We start from the raw sequence: 19,361 nt of genomic DNA, 5'->3' as shown, positions 1-19,361 counted from the left end.
GATAATTTAGCACACTAGAAAGGAGAGTAAATGCTATCCTTTGTTACCTGATAAACTCTCGTGATTATGACAGCTTTTAAATAGGCTACACACTGACACAAATTATTACCATTATTTTACAAAGAAAGTTTAATGGGTCTACTAAGGCATAGTTTAGCAGGTCAAATACTACTAGTTTTTATGAATGCTTGAAAATACATGATAAACATTTCAAGTGCAGAAACTATAAGGAAAATACAAAAAATGAGAATACCTGTCAAATATAAAAACAATATCAATTCTTTGTTTTTTTTATACAATATGGGGATAAAAGAAGACTAAAAACATTTATATGCAGTACTAATTCAAACACACCAGACTGATACGCTATCTTGTAGAAATACCATTTGCAGTACAAATCAACTTGCCAAAGACCGTAAGTCTACAAATATGATTCTAAAGTCTTGGTAACCTACTTCATATTTATCACACTCATGATAACTTTACCTACCTCATCTTCTTTTACTTGTTCCACTCCAGGGCCTATCCCAGCCGCAGTAACTGGGAGGCCAGAAGTCGAGCATATGTTGGATCTGTGTATGTGATCCAGCAGCAGTAATAGTGTGTAAGCTGCACTAAAAAGTGGTGGCATTTCCTCGGGAAGATTCAACTGAAAAAGAGCAAAAAAATTTAATCATATTTGTTATTAAACACGTTTCTAATTCCCCATCAACATTTAAACATTTATCTGAGCCAATTCTAAAAAATACCATTGTTTTCTTAGTTTTAGTTCCATAAATGCAAACCTGTTAATTTCATATCCCTGGACACTGTGTCAAATAAGATGGTGAAATTGAAGTTTCATCAGCTATCATACCCACATCTTTCTGTGATCCAGGGACATGTGTCACTGAAAGTAAATGGGGACAGGGCATTCAGATACTAGAGAATACCAATTTCAAATTTCCCACAATTAAAAAAAGATACTGTCAAGGCATAGGAGGCTACTGTTCCTTTCCTAACTGTTCACATAGGTTAACAGCTAGCTGTTCGAAGAAGGTAGAATGTAAACCGCAGCAGGCTATTGTATAGCTGCAGAATATGAGGATCTTCTCTGTTTTAGTTCATGAATAGGAATGAAGTGCCTGTTATTATTATAAATTTGTTTGTTTGCATGGTGCTTTTACGTTGCATGGAACCAGTGGTTATTCAGCAACGGGACCAATGGCTTTACATGACTTCCGAACCACATCAAGAGTGAACTTCTATTACCAGAAATACACATCTCTCACTCCTCAGTGGAATGGCCGAGAATCGAAACCTGCGACCACCGAGGTGGAACACCAACACCATACCAACCATGCCATTGAGGCGCTTGCCAGTTATTATAAAGCAACGGGACCAACGGCTTTACGTGACTTCCGAACCACGCGAGAATGAACTTCTATCACCAGAAATACACATCTCTCACTCCTCAGTGGAATGGCCGAGAATCAAACCCGCGACCAACCGAGGTGGGACACTATCCATACTAACCACGCCGCTGAGGAGCTTGTTATTATTATTAAAGGATTAGTTTATCCAGACATCTGAGCCTAATAACAGCTCTTCTTGGGCTAGTTATGAAGTGCCTGAGAGTAGTAACTTTTGATGAAGAACAGTATCTAAGCATTACTACCCATGAGTTAATTAACAGGAAATGTTCTACCATTTTCATAAAATTTGAATGTACACCAAAAATGACAATTTGTCCAAAATTGGCATTTTTCCTAACTATACAAACCTGAGGTCCTTTTTACAATAGGAAGGTACTAGCGGCAGCTGGATAGGTCGTAAGCTTTCGAACAAGGGGTTCGGTGGTAGTTACCTGCTTGTCCGACAGGCGCGCGCGCGCGACTGGGAGTGGTAAACAAATCACTTTTGCTTTTGGCCCAAGCAAAAACTGCAGAGTGAGGGGTGGCATGAGGTGGGACTATGTGTAAAAGGACCTCAGGTTTGTATAGTTAGGAAAAATGCAATTTTGGACAAATTGTCATTTGTTCCGACACGGCATACAAACCTTCGGTCCTTTACAATAGGAAGACTCACTTCTTGGTGGGTGGAATCTGAGTCTTTTGTGAACAGACGTGGTGTTCGCCCAACCTTGGAAGTCTCCCTGGTCGTAAGAGCGAGGGAGGGATCCAAGCCTCTGTCCGATTGATCGGGGTGTGCACCGCAGGATCAATGGTCAGACCTCTGGACCGAGTACTAAGAGAGGAAGCGTATCTCTTCGTACCAGCAAACAAGAACAAGTTCCTATTTGCAAGAGGCAACATAAAGTTATGGTTTGTCTCTTGTTGGCATCCACTTCCCCCCCCTTGTAGGAGGAAGTGGTGGATATTCGCTCCCATCCTAGTGAAAGGGATAGGATGGGGCTCTGTCGAGTAGCTCACCGGCATCTCGTCCTTATCCAGCAAGTGATGACCGTATCCCTCTACCCACAGGTAGAGGGGGAGAAAAAGATAGGAAGAGAAGCCAGTCACTTTCTCATTCACTTATCTATTCTTACAGTCACACCAGGACTCGATGCTGTTCAGCCTGCTAGGTCTGGGTTAGCTACACAACGTGTTGAGCAGCCACCACGGGTCCCAAGGAAAACGATCCAAGGACCTGTGGGCAATATCCAAAAGGTAGAAGGAGGTGCCAGTGGTCTGGTTGTACCAGACCCCTGCCTTCAGTACCTGCGCCACGGAGAAGTTCTTGTGTAACTCGAGGGAGATGTACTTCTAGGTCATCTTGGTGCTGACAAGAGATCTTCAACACATCAGCCTTTCACAGGACAAAGCAGCATCTCCTTCGCATCGAAGGCGGTGAAGTCCATTAGGGAGGGGGGATTGTGAAGGACTCTAACCGATCGTCAGGAACCGAAGGGTTTCTGAGTCTTCGCTACGAAGTCGGTACGAATCGAGCGGTCACGAATCCCCATCCCCTGGTATGCTTGACTTCGCAGGAAAAAGTCATGCAATTACCTCAGAGGAAAAGAAGGGAATGGTCGTATGACCTATCCCTCTTCTCGACTTCGGTGATGTCCTGTACCCATACTGGTCTATTCGTCTGCAGCGAAGTGTCTCACATTCTCCTATCCCCATGCAGTGAAGTTCTTCTCGGTAGTGGATAGGACAACCGACACTCAATGGTGGGTGTCGATGGTATGGGTACTGTGACAAGCCGTTAGGACGAAGAAAAGACTGTTATGGAACAACCGAACTAAGTCCACAGCGAAGTTCGTAACTGACTTGGGCGCTCTGACAGCTGCCGACTGACTGCGTTGGTAGGAGGCAAGTTTGTCCAAGCACCCGAGCAAGTCACGTGACCTTCGCCTTAAAAGGGTTATGCCAAGAGACTAAACAAATAATTTGTTCGTCACCGATGCCAGAGCGAGGTGATGATTCTCTTAAGGCATGTGCCCAACAGGCGAAAAGTCAATTGCCTTCTAGAGACCGAGTCCCTGATGGCAAGATATCTCATAGTATAGTTGATTCTCAGCTAAGGAGAAAACAACACTATGTGTCGTTGAAGACGAAGGTGTACAGAAAAAAGCAACCTACGTCTTCACAGCTGAACCGAGAGAAGGATTCTCAAGATTCTGAACCTGTGCTACAAAGACTGAGAACGCTAACCGCTATTCATTGCTGTCCGGTGAGGATCGTAGTTGCAATAAAAGCGGAGCGCTTTTCAGTAATGAAGACAGGGAAATACTGCTGAAGAACGCTTTTCATGGGCTGAACATTTGGAAGTAGAGCTGTCAGGTCGGAGAGTAGGCGATGTCTTCTGACATATCTGTTAATTCGGGGCGAGCAATGAATAATTGCACACCTACGAATACGAGATATTTTGAAGACAAACTCAGATGTCTGCAAAAATCATTCGCATTATCGCGGTGCGATGCAGCGGAAGACTAGTACAGACTTCTGTTACCGTGCGGTAAACAGAAAGATGAGAGAGTCCAAGAGATATCTCTGTTAAAAATTCTCGCAATGTCGAAGGCGATGAAATCGAGCGTCACAGCAGTAGATGGTCCTTCATTATTGCGAGAATCCCCGTTAATCAGAGACCTAAGTCATGATTGTTGGGCAGAGATACGGTTCGGTAGTCAATCAAACCAGGGGAGAGAGAGACGTAACCGACCGTGCATCTCCGAGACCTAGCTGATACTGAGCTGCTATCAGGCAGTTCAATACGCAGTAGCTCTCGGTGACTCGTCATCCTGAGTTGCCAGGTAATCCATTATTCCACGAAGGAATGTGTTCGGCTAGAACCATCGAGCATAAAGAATACGCTCGAGCAATTATATTTAAACGAAACGGATTTCGTAAATACAAAAGCTGATTTGGTGTTGTCATGACAATACCAAGTATCTAAATCGAAACTGATAACTGCTGGGAGGTTGCAGGCAACCCCGAGTTGCAGTTCAATTAAGATACAATTCGTCTCGGTCACAAACCAAGTAGAGTTAACTACGGTATGCGCCTACCCCCCGGACAATTCAACTGTTAAAAGAATCATGTCGCGAGGGTAATATACGTAGTATATTTGTAGGTTCTGTACCACGACCTCCATCCTAAATTTCATTTTCTTTTCCTCTCGAGGAATGAGAATAAGGATTGGAGATCGACCGCCTTCGTTCTCTAGTCAAGAGAGTGAAGGAGAAGTCTTTCCCAAAGGAAAGCTTCAATGGTGAACAGAATACGAAGACGATAGTTCAAGCCAAACTGGAAGTTCCCGTCCGTTCTCCTCTATTCCAGGTTAATCGCCTACTGTGAGATACTCTTCTTTCAGCAGCAGTCTTCTTCCAAATGCTAGAAATTACAGGAATTCGAGCATAAGCGAGGTTCCCGATTATCGTGTAACAATCATCGGGGATTCTCGCTCACTTTGGACCGTGGTCTCACCTAAGTGTTTGAGATCGTAAAAAACAATCGAACACTCTGAGTGCGCTAGAAATTCCGTAGAATTCTAAGCATTCTGCGAAACCCCCCACCGAATTCGTCAAACGATATCGGCTGGTGGTCCTCTCGATTCCCGTAGAAATCGAGAAAGGGGCAGGATCCCTCCTCAACGACGGGGTCTTACGTCAGGTAGGACCCGGAAGGTCCCCCCGGTAGCGCAGCCCTTTAACGTGGGATCTTACAGAGAAATCTCTGTAGGATCCCTCCCTTTCCCTCGTAGCCGTAAGGAGAGAGGAATGGGGGAGGAATTGGATACTGGCTCGCCTTCCCAGCGGAACTAGCAGTTGGAGAAGAAAAGGAGCAGCCATCGCCTTACGGCGATGGCCTCTCAGAGCCTGGGAAATGTATCGTCAGGAGAAAAACGTTTTCCCGAGGAGGGTTACGAACTCATACTGTAGGTAGGGTCTGCCGCCACTGTGAACGTCGTCTGGGTGGGGCTGATCGACACCTGACAGAGAGCCGATACCGTCCTCCGACTCATTCCAGTCCTCGTCGAGGTCGAAACCTCTCAGGAGGACTGAAGGGGTATTCAAATACGGTGTCCGAAGACACGTAGAAACGCCTCTGTCGCAGTAGAGGAGGTGAAGTAGCTTGTTCGACCGGCCAGAACTGAGAGAGCCTTCTTGTCCGGAGACGAGAGACTACCTGTTCAACACAGTCGGCAAGCTCCGATCGCGGCAGACCCACCGTCGATTTGGGTTCCCTCTCGGGCCCCAAAACGACTCGAGCCGAGACGTTGGCTCTGCTGGTGGGAGCGGCGATCCTTCCCCGAGGTCGTTGTGCTGACGAATCAGCGCCATAACCTCGGCAAAGTTCCTCTGGATCTCGGAAGTCACAGCATCTTGCAGAGTAGGACCATTAAGTCCTTCGAACAAGAGCATATTCTGAGAACCTTCCTCCTAAGAAGGGGGAACAGCGACAGCCCTCTCGGTCTTCTCCATCCACTTGCGCATACGTTCCTGGCCGGCCGGTCCAAGAACCGGTGCCTGGCACGTAGGGCGTCGTGGTGGGATCATGAGGGGCGCACCCCTCACGATCACTCCTCAATACCTCGCTCCTCCCGGTGTAACCCGAGGAGGTTTGAAGGTACGGGAGAGGCAGACCTGACGCTCCCTCCTCGCTTGCTGGCAGAAACCAGCAGGCTTGGAGGGCTGCACCCGATCGTCAACCCGCGGTGGCGATCGAGCTGCAGGCCTGGTCGAACCGTCTCGCTGTGGAGAACGGCTGGACTGAGCACAGCGGCCCCGATCTCGAGTGTCAGAAGAGCTGGTGCTGGTTGCCGTATCCGATCGCTCTCTGTGAGAGCGCACGGTCAGGCGACCTGCAGGCTCCACTGTCACAGTGAGACCGGTGCTTGTCCTCACGGCACTCACGTCGCTGGTTCCAGCCGTGGCTGGCACCGGCGAACGGGGGGACCTCTTCCCAGCCTCAGCCCGTGGTCGGTCGTGGACCGTCACGTCCCCGGGTAGCCAGCTGGTCGCCGCGAGAGCGAGAGCTGGTCTGGTGAGAGTCGCGTGAGCTCTGTCACCAGTCTTCCGCTCCGTGCCGTGAACCTGACGCTGAGCGGGCTCAGAGGTCTGGTTCCTGGCTGCACGGTCGCTGGTAGGCGACCGTACACTCGGTACCTCCCGCGAACGAGAGGCCGAGACGGACCCTGATGCAGTGGCAGAACCACTGACACCAGGCGAGGAAGTACCGGTGTTAGCCGGTACCCCTCTGGTCCCCGTAGTCTTCTTCCTTGCGGAAGAAGAGACGGGCCCCGCTCCCGAAGGAGCAGGAGGACCAGCGGAAGGAACCCTCCCGTCCCACCGAGGTGAGACGGGTCCCGAGAAGCTCCCGAGGGAGACTTCTTAGGAGGGAGAAGGCAACCTTCTTCTTCCTCGCTGTGAAGCCTTAGAAGTCGAAGGGGAAGAGGCGGCAGCCGACGACGATGAAGAAGATGAAGACGACGACGACGACACCTTCCTCCTCTTCTTCGTCAGCTTCCTCAGGACAGACGTAAGATCTGCTATCCAGGGCGGAGCCGGGGCTGCTGTAGCCGAAGCCACAGGGCCCGGACGCACCTGTACAGACAGACCAAAGTCTGGGGTAGTACCACCACGAACAGGGACGACGTCAGTAGGTATGGGCATCTCAGGAACAGCAGGCACAGCCAGCACAGCATCGGTAGGGACAGCCAGCGCAGCCACGGCAGGGACAGCCAGCGCAGCAACGGCAGGGACAGCCAGCGCAGCAACTGCATGGACAGTCAGCCCAGAATCGGCAGGTACGGCAGGCAGTACCGGAAACACAGGAAGTGGAGCAGCAGCCAGCAACATCCTGGTACCGGCGGCAGGTCCAGGGGCGAGCTCTAGGGCAGCGGAAGTGTGGTCGCGGCAGCGCGGCAACCACGAGCGGCGGCGGCACGCCCCCCTCTCGGTACGGCGAACGGCACTTCACAGCGGCTGTAGGCAAGACTGTTACCACTGAGGCGAGTACACCAGGTGAGGAGGGACGTCATCACCTGGAGCGTGGTCACCACTCCATGGGTGACCGCAGTAGGCCCAGACATAGAACCGCAGCCCCTGGACACTAGCACGCCCTGCAAATGGAAGGACGCCCATACCTCACCAAGGTCCACCCTCGTGGCAATAGCACCTGCGGAAATAACAGTAGTAGTGATTAGTGGGGGGGAAGTCCCCTCGCGCGGGGGGGGTGAGCCCCACACCGAACGAGCGGAAGACCCCGAATACAATTGTACATCGGGCACCGAGCGCCCACCTCCCCGCCGCTCGACGGATCGGGCGAGGAGAAGAACGCAGATAACCTCCCCCCCCGAAGGGGAAGGGCCATCTGTGGGAGCTGAGTGGGGGGGGGGGGGGGGGGCGGGGGGGGGGGGATTTTCGTTCCCCACCCCCGCACAGCACCCATGTACCCAACATAATAATAAGAGCCCAGAGAGCAATCGTGCCCTCGGCCCGAATGCAAGGGCATAAGGATCAATTCCCTGACTGAGCGGAACTTGAACCAAATAAATATTGATGCAATCAATAATAAAAGGAATAAAATGAGAATCTTGCATTACGATTCACTTCACAATGATAAGGGCTCGGATCGAGCGCATTTGCGCCCCCCTCGGTACCGAAGCGCAATTGGGGTAAAAGGATCCATTCCCGATTATGAACGGAAACCTTGATCCATAATGAATTGATGCAATCAAAATATATATGAAAATGAAAAAGAATACTGCGCTTGCGATTTCACTTCATACAAAATAAAAAGGGGAAGGATCAATTCCCGGGAAATAGCGGAAACATTGATCCAAGTAAATAATGCAATCTCAATAAAATATGAAAATGAAAAAGAACTGCACTTGCGATTTCACTTCATTCAAATAAAAGGGGAAAAGATCAATTTCCGGGTAAGAGCGGAAACTGATCCAAAATAGAGTATTGCTACAATCAAAAATAAATATATGAAAATGAAAAGAATACTGTACTTGCGATTCCACTTCCATACAGAATGGGGAGTTTTCGTGCCGCGACATTCGCTCGGCAACAAGCTATCAGGTCAAAAAATATAAATGAAAAGGGCACTTACTTACGATTTTCATCTACACATTTCCAACCAAAATATAAGCTCGGAGCGAGCGCTCTCCCGCCCTCGGCACCGAGCATACACAATACGAGGATCATTTCTGGGGAAAATGAATTCCCGCACTTACGCCCTTCAGACCCGGCACTCGGGTAATCGGAGGGCGTGGAGAAACCAAGATCCTTTAATTCACAATTGATTTCAATGGAAATAAATATGAAATGATTGTACTTACAATTCAGTTTCACTAGATAAATAGAAAAAGAAAAACACAACCATGCGAAAGCAACGACGATGAAGCGGGCAGAGAGCGATGATACACGTCTACACGCCAGCAGGCCGAAAGCAAAAGTGATTTGTTTACCTCCCAGTCGCGCGCGCGCGCCTGTCGGACAAGCAGTTAACTACCGAACCCCTTGTTCGAAAGCTTACGACCTATCCAGCTGCCGCTAGTACCTTCCTATTGCAAAAGGACCGAAGGTTTGTATGCCGTGTCGGAACAAATATCTATTTCCTAACAGCTTTCATTATAATTATGCACAAAATGTCAAAGCAATTTTCTAAAGAATATTCAATTAAAGCAGGTAACAATGGATATGAGACTGCAAAACGACTTACCATATTAACCATGACGAGGGATGCGACGGATTCAGTCGTCAACTTGTCTACCAGCCAGCGTTGTGTGATGTCTATAGCAGACTGCTTCTCAGAAACCTCCTTGGACTCTTTCTTTTCATCTTTGTCGATGCGAGATTTTTTGCTCGAGGGTTCTCCTCCTCCTTCATCGGTTGACGACTTGTCTCTTCGCACTCTCTTGCGTATCTGGTCTTTCGATGGCATGCTCTTGTTAACCTGGGTTGAGATATTTCATCATACAATTTCTATATGAGAAGTAGTTATAAATGAAATACTACAATGACATGAAAATCTCAGGTTTCATTTTTCAAAAAAGTATATGGAGATTATTTTTTTTCCTAAAATATGAAGACAGTACAGATGACAAGTGTGGCATTATATAACTCTTTCAATTTCTATTTTTTGATAAACTATACGATTAACCCATTAAAAGTAATCAGAACACAATGGGTATTTTTGTCTTTTATTTCCAACTATATTATGTCTTAATCCATTTTGAGCATGTCAGCTCAAGTGTATAGCATTAATCATGAGTTAGCATTAATCATGAGTGATATTGTTTCTGCTTTATCAATGAGACTAATATTTCAATAGTATTACATATTATGTACGTACATAACAGTGAAACTATTTATCAATTACAAACTAATCTTTTTGCAACATAACCTTTTCCTTAGCATCAATTTATACCTCAAGATAAAAATTCCGTGTCAACCTGGTTCTTACTTAGTTTGTACATGCTTGGAAGCACAACTTTCTGTATTCTTATTCTTCTTTTTTTCTATATTCCACATTGCATTTCTCAGTGTTCTTAGAGTCTATTTGTGATTTTCACAGGGCACTGTGGAAGTTTCTTTTAGGTTACTTTGCCATTATAAGTTCTTGCATGCCCTTTGCTTTTAGTTTCATGAGTATGCTGACATTTGTTAATTTTCTGAATTGCTTAACATCAATTAAAATGTGAATGGTGGCACTGGTTGGATTACTCTCACAACCTTTCACCGCAAAAATGGCATACAATTATAATTACGTACTAAAATCATAGTTATATATTATCACAAAAGTATCATTGTTTTCTAAGATATACAACCAGTGAATAACAACTTTATAAGACTAAGGAGTCAAAAATCTTATACAAACCTCTGTTGCTGTGACACCAAGGTCATTCAGAACAGTTGTGATATTTTCATGGTGGTCATAAGATGCTGGATGTTTCAGAAGATTCAGCATTTGAATCTTCAAATGTTTTCTAACGCTGTTCACCTGAGACTTAGTCAAAGTTGGCGGAAGGTTAGCTGGAATAAATTAGACAATTCATTAAAATTCATATTTGATACTGTGCCCTGGAGAAACACTTATAAACCTAGTTAAAGCCATCTACGTATTGGATAACTATATCTAAAATCTAAACAAGCATCTTTGGATAGTGATATAAATTTAATATATGAAAACTTATTTGACATTCAATAAACATTTCCTATTACTAAAAGAATCAGAATTGTTCATTATAAAAAATACTCGTTTTGCACAATAAAAATTGCTCACAGTAAACTATAAACTATACCACTGTTTTACACAGTGTGACTCACAAGGATAGTTTCAAGTAAATCTAAAGCATATAAGGTGGCTTGCTTGAATCAATCATTACATAGGCAAAATTCCAAGTTCAGTAAGTCAATCAGATCCAGTTCAAAATCTTACTTCTTAAATAGCAATCAGATATCTCACCAAATGTAAATATGCAGACAGGAGAAATCACTATACAAACCATGTAAAATCTCCAAGGCATTGATGATTTTGGCAAGAAACTGAGGACGGGCTCGAGCTATGATTGTTAGAGAAGACATGCACGTCATCAAATTGACACTGCTGATATGCAGGGAACCTTGGAATGAGATGAGCTTATTAAGGACCATTCTGAAATGAAAATAAATAAAACAAAGATTATTGGAGATAAACTTCCAATGTAGGTAAATGTCTGTATGTTATAATCATTACATTCATAGTTCATTAGTTATAAAAGTCATCAATTACAAGATACTGCTGGGACCTATGAGGACATTCAGCCCTAAGAATAATGTTGAAACCAATGCCAGGAGAGGGTTAAGGAGAGCAAGATGGAGGAAAGAGAATTTGAATGGAGGTATAGTAAAAGGAATGAAAGGGGTTGAGTTAGAGGCCGAAGGAACACTGCAAAGAACCTCAAGTGATGCCTACAACGTATACTATGAGGTACAAAATTTTGTTGCCCACATAATATCTGGTCTCTATCTCTTGACCAGCTATCACCCTATGGTAGCCTGAAGTAGGTTGACCAGCAAGGAAACAGGGCTAATAAGGTCTTATTAATATGGCATTTCTTACACAACCTGTGGTGTCAGTGATATTCAAAACCTGCAAATGTGGGTTGAATATGATTGAAGGACAAAATAAATTTTTCATAAAAATCTGATATTTAGAGAAATCACTGCATTTCAACTCAGCGAAGACACTATATTTCAACCGAGAAAATTATAATCAACTTTCAAAAGCTACGCATGCACAAATAATAGCAACTGCAGTAAGCCATTATAATAAAACCATGACCATTTAAAAAAAATTACTTTAGTAGCAAGAATAATGTCACCCTCTTATCAGCCAAGTCTACTACTGTATATAGCAACATTAGACAAAAGAAAATAAGCGTCCCATGTGAATTACTAGGATAACTTTAAAAATAATTTGTCCTTCACCAACCTAGCTTCTTCTTCCAGCTTCCTAGGACGAGCTGCCTTTAGTGTTAGGGGGCACAAGATCCAAGTTGAACTCTCCTTCCCTGGTAACAGAATCTGCCTCTTTGTACGTCTGCAGTAAAACCTAGTGACTCGAAAGAAACTTGATGGCCTGAGTTCTCACGCTGTAGGAGAAATCATATGTGATCAAATTATGAAATGTAGATGAAATTGTGGTGAACCATCTGCTCTTTTCTACAGTTACTGAAAATCCTTCATTTTATATCAAAGACTATAATAACACAAAACGAATGCAATAGCAGGCTCAAAACAAAACTGTGCCACCATCAAATAGTAATATGAAACACTTCATCTCAGATAAAGAGTATACTAGAATGAGAGAAGCCCTCAAAGGATCACAATAAAACTCACCCATCATTATCATGATCAATCATAGAGATTATAGAGTTCTTAATCAGTGTAATGATATGCCACACCTGCTCCATCTCTGGAGTTGTGGTTCGCGCTGAAGACAGCCAAGCGAGGGTTGCCCGGTGCAGTTGTGCTGCTGCTTGAATTACACGTTTCACTACAGCAATGGCATTGTCTGCCAGTAGGATCTGTATGTTGGGCACCAATCTGGGCAACATAGCAACATCTTTCTTACTGAAAAGATAATTTTGAGAGACTGAGTGCATGTATGTATGTATGTATGTATGTATGTATGTATGTATTGTGTATGTATGTATGTATGTAGATGTATATGTATGTATGTATATAGAAATATGTATGATATATATATATATATATATATATATATATATATACTATATATATATATATATAGATATATATATATATATATATATATATATATATATATATTTTTTCATATGGCAATAAGCGATCTGTAATTATTTTTAATATTTTGCAAAATAAAGCCAACATCATCATTATCTTTGGTATTAATTCACATCCCTCGGGAAAGGAGTTCTCTCTATTCTCCTTTGTATAATACAAACCTAACAGTAAAACACAAGTGATATGATTACATCCAATTCGAACCCTAAATCTTATCCATTTCTATCATGTACTGCAATTAAGAAATGGTAACCTATGGAATAAGATATCATTACTGCAGACTGCATATTGCATATGTAAACTTAATATTAGAGCTGACTGACATTATAAAAAATTTCCTTCAGTCTCTTATACTCCTAAACACACACTGGTGTACTTACCATGCTTCTTCAATGAACCCGACAACAAATTTTCGAACATCTGAGTTGCGGTCAGTCTGAAAAGCGGCGACTTCTTCAAAAAAAGGAGTCCAGAAGCTTTTGATCAAGATGAATATAACGCTCTTGAACCTTGGCTAAATTCGCAATCTTCTCCTTCTCAGATGTCATAAAAGTAGCAGTGTTCAACAGCTCTACAACCTGTAATGATAATATCTTATTGAATCAAGTTACGTACTGTACAAGGCTCTCGACTTTCAAACACATGCAAATGTCAACCCCTCATAGCCTTATTTTGTTATAAAACATGGTCTGACCTGGCTAATGACATTTCCACAAGTATTTGAGAAGAGTAGTTGGTACACAACTGGCTGGGGAGTGGGAGGAAGAGAAATTAGACTATAGCTACAACAGAAATGTTAAAAATTTTAATAAAATTAGCATTGCCATTATTAATAACCTTTCCGAAATGTTAAAAAATTTTTCATAAAATTGCATTGACATTATTAATAACCTTTCCTTGTTTTAATTATAGCCTTTTTTCCAAGTACAGTATCAACTATTTCCTCTTACTAAGTGCAATGTTGTTTCCTAACCAGATTCTAAATTAAACAAACAAATGGTTCACCACAGCCTAATATGTCACATTACTGTATAAAAAGGAACAGGTTTAGGTTATATCTAGCACTAGGATAAAAACTGACCCTCTTTGTAGGCATATCTTTAAATGAGATTACCAGTGACATTTGACTTGTCATCAGACTATTACATACTTCAGTGAATTCTAGTATAGGTCAGGTAATAAGGATGGGGTTGTCAGACATCCATGTTTAGTTTAAGGACCTGGTGCCCTAGGTGAAACCTAGGTTCAATTCTATGACTTTTATGGTGCTCAAGTCAGGTTAGGGGGAAAGTGTGCCAGGTTAGGGGGAAGTGTGCCATGTAAGGAAATGGCAGCCAAGATCAAGTTACATTAGGTTAGGATGCATTCCTGTATTTTGAGTTATAATTTTTTGGGTTCATAGAGGGAAAAAAACCCTGGCTGGGTCAGGTTAGGAGTAAAGGTGCAGAAGAGTTGTGCACCCTACTTGCAAAAGTCACTGCCTCAAAATATGCCAAAATTGGCTACTCTATCATATTAATGGCCAGCTTAAAAGCAGATTAACGACACATTTCAACATTGATATAACCAAACATTCCCTTAACCTATGGTGCCATGTCCTGACCTGGTAAGGGGGATCTAGCTACTTGTGTCCGACATCATAAAACTGTCTGAGCAAGCATCAACGTATCCCAAGATTAGCCTGGAGGATATCATACATAGCAACTGTTCTGTGACATTACTTTGGACTTTAGATTAAGATGCATCCTGTACATGTGCTTACATTTTCGTGTTTTAAAAATTTTTGGGTGATTGGTACTATTATTGACACATACAAAGGATGTAAGGTTTGGTAAAACTGCTAAATACTACCACAGCCTCATTTCTACCATAAACTGACCAAAATATATATAACATCTTCTGTTTATGTTAATGGTATTTATTGTCTTTAGGTCTTTATGTTCATCCCCAAGGGGCTGGTACTATCCAATGCTAATTTTGCAAATAAACTGGTACTAGTGATCTAATTAGAGAGGTGCACTAGGTCATATTCTGCAGTTTTACTTAGGTATTTTTTGACTGTTTAAATTGTGAATTAATACCTTCTGAAAATATCGTTTCCCTATTTTAGTTTTCCATCAACCGTAAACCAGTGTCCAACTCGGGTCTCCCGTAGGCTAGGGTATTTGTCAAGTACAGGGTAAGGGGGAGGAAAAACCATTAAAATGGGGGTTTGCATCACTGGTAAACGTTACACATCTAAATAGGTAACCTAAATATAAAATAACCCGTAGGGAAAATATTTGGCTTAGAAATTTCCTCATAGGCTTGTTCAGTTTTAACCGGGAACCTTAAAATTAAATTTGCTGAAAGCTGCATCCTCAGACAGCCTAACTGGCACCTAACCATCACAGTAAAACCAACCAAATATGAAAAGGAGCAAAAGCTAGGTACCAAACCAGTCATACATATAGGGTAAACAATCATGGACGATCCATCGTCATCACGCTGCTGGGTCTTATTCACTCGATATTTAATTGGTGAAACAAGAATACAATTACAACTTTAAGCATATCATTCAAAAGATTGAAGTTTAGTCAGCATAATGTGACATATGAAAGCCCCATACGAACTAAAAATAAGCATGTGACGCTCTTCGTAAAATATGTTTTTCAAGGCAGTTTTTGAAATTCAATATGGCGGCTATTGTCAGGCTGGCCAGTCTAACCATGGACAATCCACCATCTTTCCCAGCCTTCCCAGCACTCATTTGAACAATGTTAGCGTATATATGTAACGTTTATTGATCTTACTCAAGATTGCAGTTGTAATCAGCACAATAAAACAACACTTTGTTGCCTATATTAGTGAAAGTATGAAACTTGTTATTCCCGGGGTCATGGTTAGAACTGAATTCATTTTTACCTTGTAATTGGTGGTTTTATCCTTACTGCCATCACAACTGAAACTCCACAGTGCTTATTTGATTGTAATTATACACATTATTGGTTTTAATCCACTCCAAATTGCACTAGAACCACGTTGCTGTTCCTGGTTCCTAAGAGCTCGCTCCACAAACACAGTTACGAGAAGCAGACGACAACGCTGTTTATGAGGTGCAAAGCTTTATTCCCTTAATTGTTTAATTTACTCATTATCTAGTTTAACTTTACTTTGTTACTACAAAATGTTTATTTAATTCATGCCTATTATCCCTTTTTTCCAACCAAATTTCCCCAAAAATTACAGATATTTCTAAAGTAGATACAATCCAATGTTTCTAACCTTGTTGTACATCTGGCTGCCGAAAACCATCGTGGAGCAGACGACGGATTAGTGGATTATAATTTTTTTTTTTTGCTAGCACTTTTCATTGATTTAAGTCTATATTAGTATTTTGATTTTTTATAATAACTGTATGCCAGAAATAAATGTAACTTTTAATGTTTGCATGCTAAGAATGGCAAAATCATCGTTGCCACATTAGTGGAGCTTCATACATACGCCAATGCATTATTATAAACTGTTTCCATGAATTCTAGTAGTCATAGTCATGCAATAATGATAAAATTGCTTTAATATTTATGTATATATACTTCCAATACTATGCTAATTTCAACCACCAATTTTCCAAGTTTTGTGTAAGTCTTATACCCAGTTTGGAGGGTGAACACATACCAATTGGCAACAGAGAGTGAGAAGGGAAGGTGAAAGAAGGAAGAAGGACAGGGGTGACAGTGGAGGTGGGGGGAGAGGGTAGTGGCGCTTTTTACTGCTGTGTTCGTATCCATTTCTGGATAATAAAGTTTTTGTCTCTTGGTACAAGGACAAGTGTCATTATTCTTTACGATTAGTGATTCACGATACCCTTATAAATTACGGCACTGGGCGTAATACACTATAGCAAAATCTCATTCTGATACGAGTGTTCGTTACAGAAATATTGCCAAAAAACGTGCTTGCACTGTCTCTGAAACCCATAGTAGGTATGCTGTTTAGTTGTCAATCAAGTTTTTTGTAATCAAGTATTTTTTACAAGCTAGCTATTGTATAAATTTGTATTTTTCTCAATCAAAACATATGCTCCTCAATGCTAACTTTCCTCTTTTAACAACTTTCTGGTCACTGCAAATTCGGCCCCATTAATTTCTTATGGTGCGAAAACAGACAAGAGGCCCAGGGAGAGAAAGCGATTGCGTCACACTACGGCAGTAAAACATCTTCATATATCCAAAAAGTAAATAATAAAGATATATATGCACATTACGATTATAACAATTACATGAATAGCTGATAACAATCTGCATGAATAACTGATAAACTGTTCTGCAAGAAAGTTGAGTATAGCAATTCATTTACAATTGGTACAAAAGTCAAGATGTCGTAACGTCATAATACAGGACTTAAAAAAACGTTCTAATTCCAAAAAATAATTACTTAAATTTGAGTCAGGAATCAAGTTACTTTTTCAATAACGAATATTTTCAAATTAATCATCATAAATATGTAAAATATATACTATTGATGTTTTACTATTTATTTAAATAATAATTATCTAGTGCACACTTTGTCGTCCTCTTCTACCAAAACTGTAGTTTCCTTAAAAACGTCGTGGCAAAGGAACGTTTTACAATTGTTGTGATGAAAGTGCCCAAGCGTGGTGTGCAGATTTAGCACAGGAAATTGGAAGTTTGTTGACACAAGCGACTTCACAAACATCACGATGGCGTCAATCTTCTAAAGTTTTTTAATCGTAAGTAAAAATTTCGAAAGCGTTTTGGTGTTTTGGGCCTGTGTTGGCCACCCTTTTCATTACCCTCTGTTTAAATCCTAAAATATGGCCTTAATTTCTAACTTTGGAGAAAATACTTACCTCGAAAGGAGAGTAGAGGTCTTTAGCTCCTTCTCTCACCAACAACTCATGACTGATGACCATCTCCAGTGTCAGGACGCGTTAAAAGTACTTTTTCGGAGGGTGGCCAGCTGTGATAGTCGGTGAGTTGGCCAGTCCACGCGATGTTTTACCCTAGCTAGATCCTACGGTAGATTGGTTGCCATCCTAGCCTAGTATCCAACGGTCGATTGGCTGCCTAAGTCAGTCATAAGATATCCTATATATGTTTTCCTGTCTAACAAAATAAATATGTGAGGAAAACAGTCAGTCCATCTACGTGGCTAGGCTAACCTGTCAATGGCCTGCCTAACCTGTCACGTCGAACCCTACATCGGCCACCTAAGGTAAGGTAGCCTAACCAGTCATAAGATAACTTAAGTAGGGTTTTCAGCCTAAATGCCATAATAAATCTGAAAAAAGTTCTCCAAAAGCTAGGTTAACCAGTGACGTTAAATACCTAGTAGCCTAGTACCTATGGTGGATCAGCCCTATCCTGCATTAACCAACCACACGACAAATACGCTCTCCAAAGGCCATTTTGCATCATCCTTACCCTTTCACGGGTCGTAGGTTCGGTTTCAGTCATTGTTGCCTTATTTACGACTTAACAAGTGTAACACACGACATTAAACTGAGCCAAATATTGTAGGGGCCGGGATCATGCCTTAACGATGCCACTAATTTTTGTTACTTGCTGGGGACTATGGCCAGGGTTGCCAAATAACTTGACATCCAAACCGCGGTGCAAAGCCTCAAAAGTCGCGGCAGTGGCTTCAAAAGTAGCCCAATTATAGCAACTTAGCCATCATTAAATTGGTACTAAAAACTATTGATATGATATTCTATAGAAACAAATTAGGGGGCCGGGGATCGAAATCAATCAACTAAGCTTTTGTAGAAGAGTATAATAACGAAAAACTTATATAATTTTTATTCAAAAATACAGAAAATAAAGCCGAATATTTTTTGCAAAATTAAATACTATACTCTGTTTTTTTTCATCTGTCCATCTGCCTGTGGTGTTTTTGTATGGCAACACTGCGTCCCGGGCTTTAGATAGTCACATTCAGCTTACATTCAACGATTATAATAATATCCTATTTCGAATATTAACGGTGTAATTCGCATACAGTAAAATTATTAAAATACTTTTCAGTTGCAAATGTACGCCCAGATATCCTTTTTATTTACCTACTTAAAATTACACATAGCGTAACTCTCTAAAGCCCGGACGCAGTGTTAGCATACAAAAACACCAGGCAGGATGGACAAATGAAAAAAAACAGAGTATAGTTGAATGGCATTTAACAAAATTAAAATGAGCAAAATAAAAAGAAATAAAGAGATTTGTTGTTCATTCAACATGATCAATAAAATGAACTAGATTGTAGTGCTTTAATCATAGTTTCATTGGCTCAAAATTTGGACATTGGCATTTTTTGTCCTCCTCCCCCTCTTGAGTATGCATGGCACTTCTTATATACAAAATTGCCGTTAGGAGTCATGTCCCATTCTGTTCCTGAGGTCCGTTTTGATTAAATTGACCTGGCTAAAAACTCTTTCTACATCAGCATTGCTGATAGGAAGACATAATATCTTCAAGGCAAATTTGATCAATAGAATTGATTGATGTATGACAAGCAATGCATAGTGAAAGTTTCAAATCTGTAACTTTTTTATTGTGATCTGTTTGCTTCATTTGCTGAGAAGATGTACTAGCAAAAAAATCTCGTAAACATT

The 19,361-nt window shown here is 41.9% G+C and overlaps 1 pseudogene; it reads right to left on the bottom strand.

Annotated features, from left to right (window-relative positions):
* The window catches only part of LOC135212413 (symplekin-like), a 36,097-nt pseudogene extending 17,768 nt beyond the window's left edge, over window positions 1–18,329 (bottom strand).
* Between the last annotated feature and the right edge of the window lie 1,032 nt (window positions 18,330–19,361).

This window comes from Macrobrachium nipponense, chromosome 41 (genome assembly GCF_015104395.2).
Source record: "Macrobrachium nipponense isolate FS-2020 chromosome 41, ASM1510439v2, whole genome shotgun sequence".
NCBI lineage: Eukaryota > Metazoa > Arthropoda > Malacostraca > Decapoda > Palaemonidae > Macrobrachium > Macrobrachium nipponense.
Note: the sequence above shows the minus strand (reverse complement) of the source record. Positions and strands in the feature narration are given on the sequence as shown.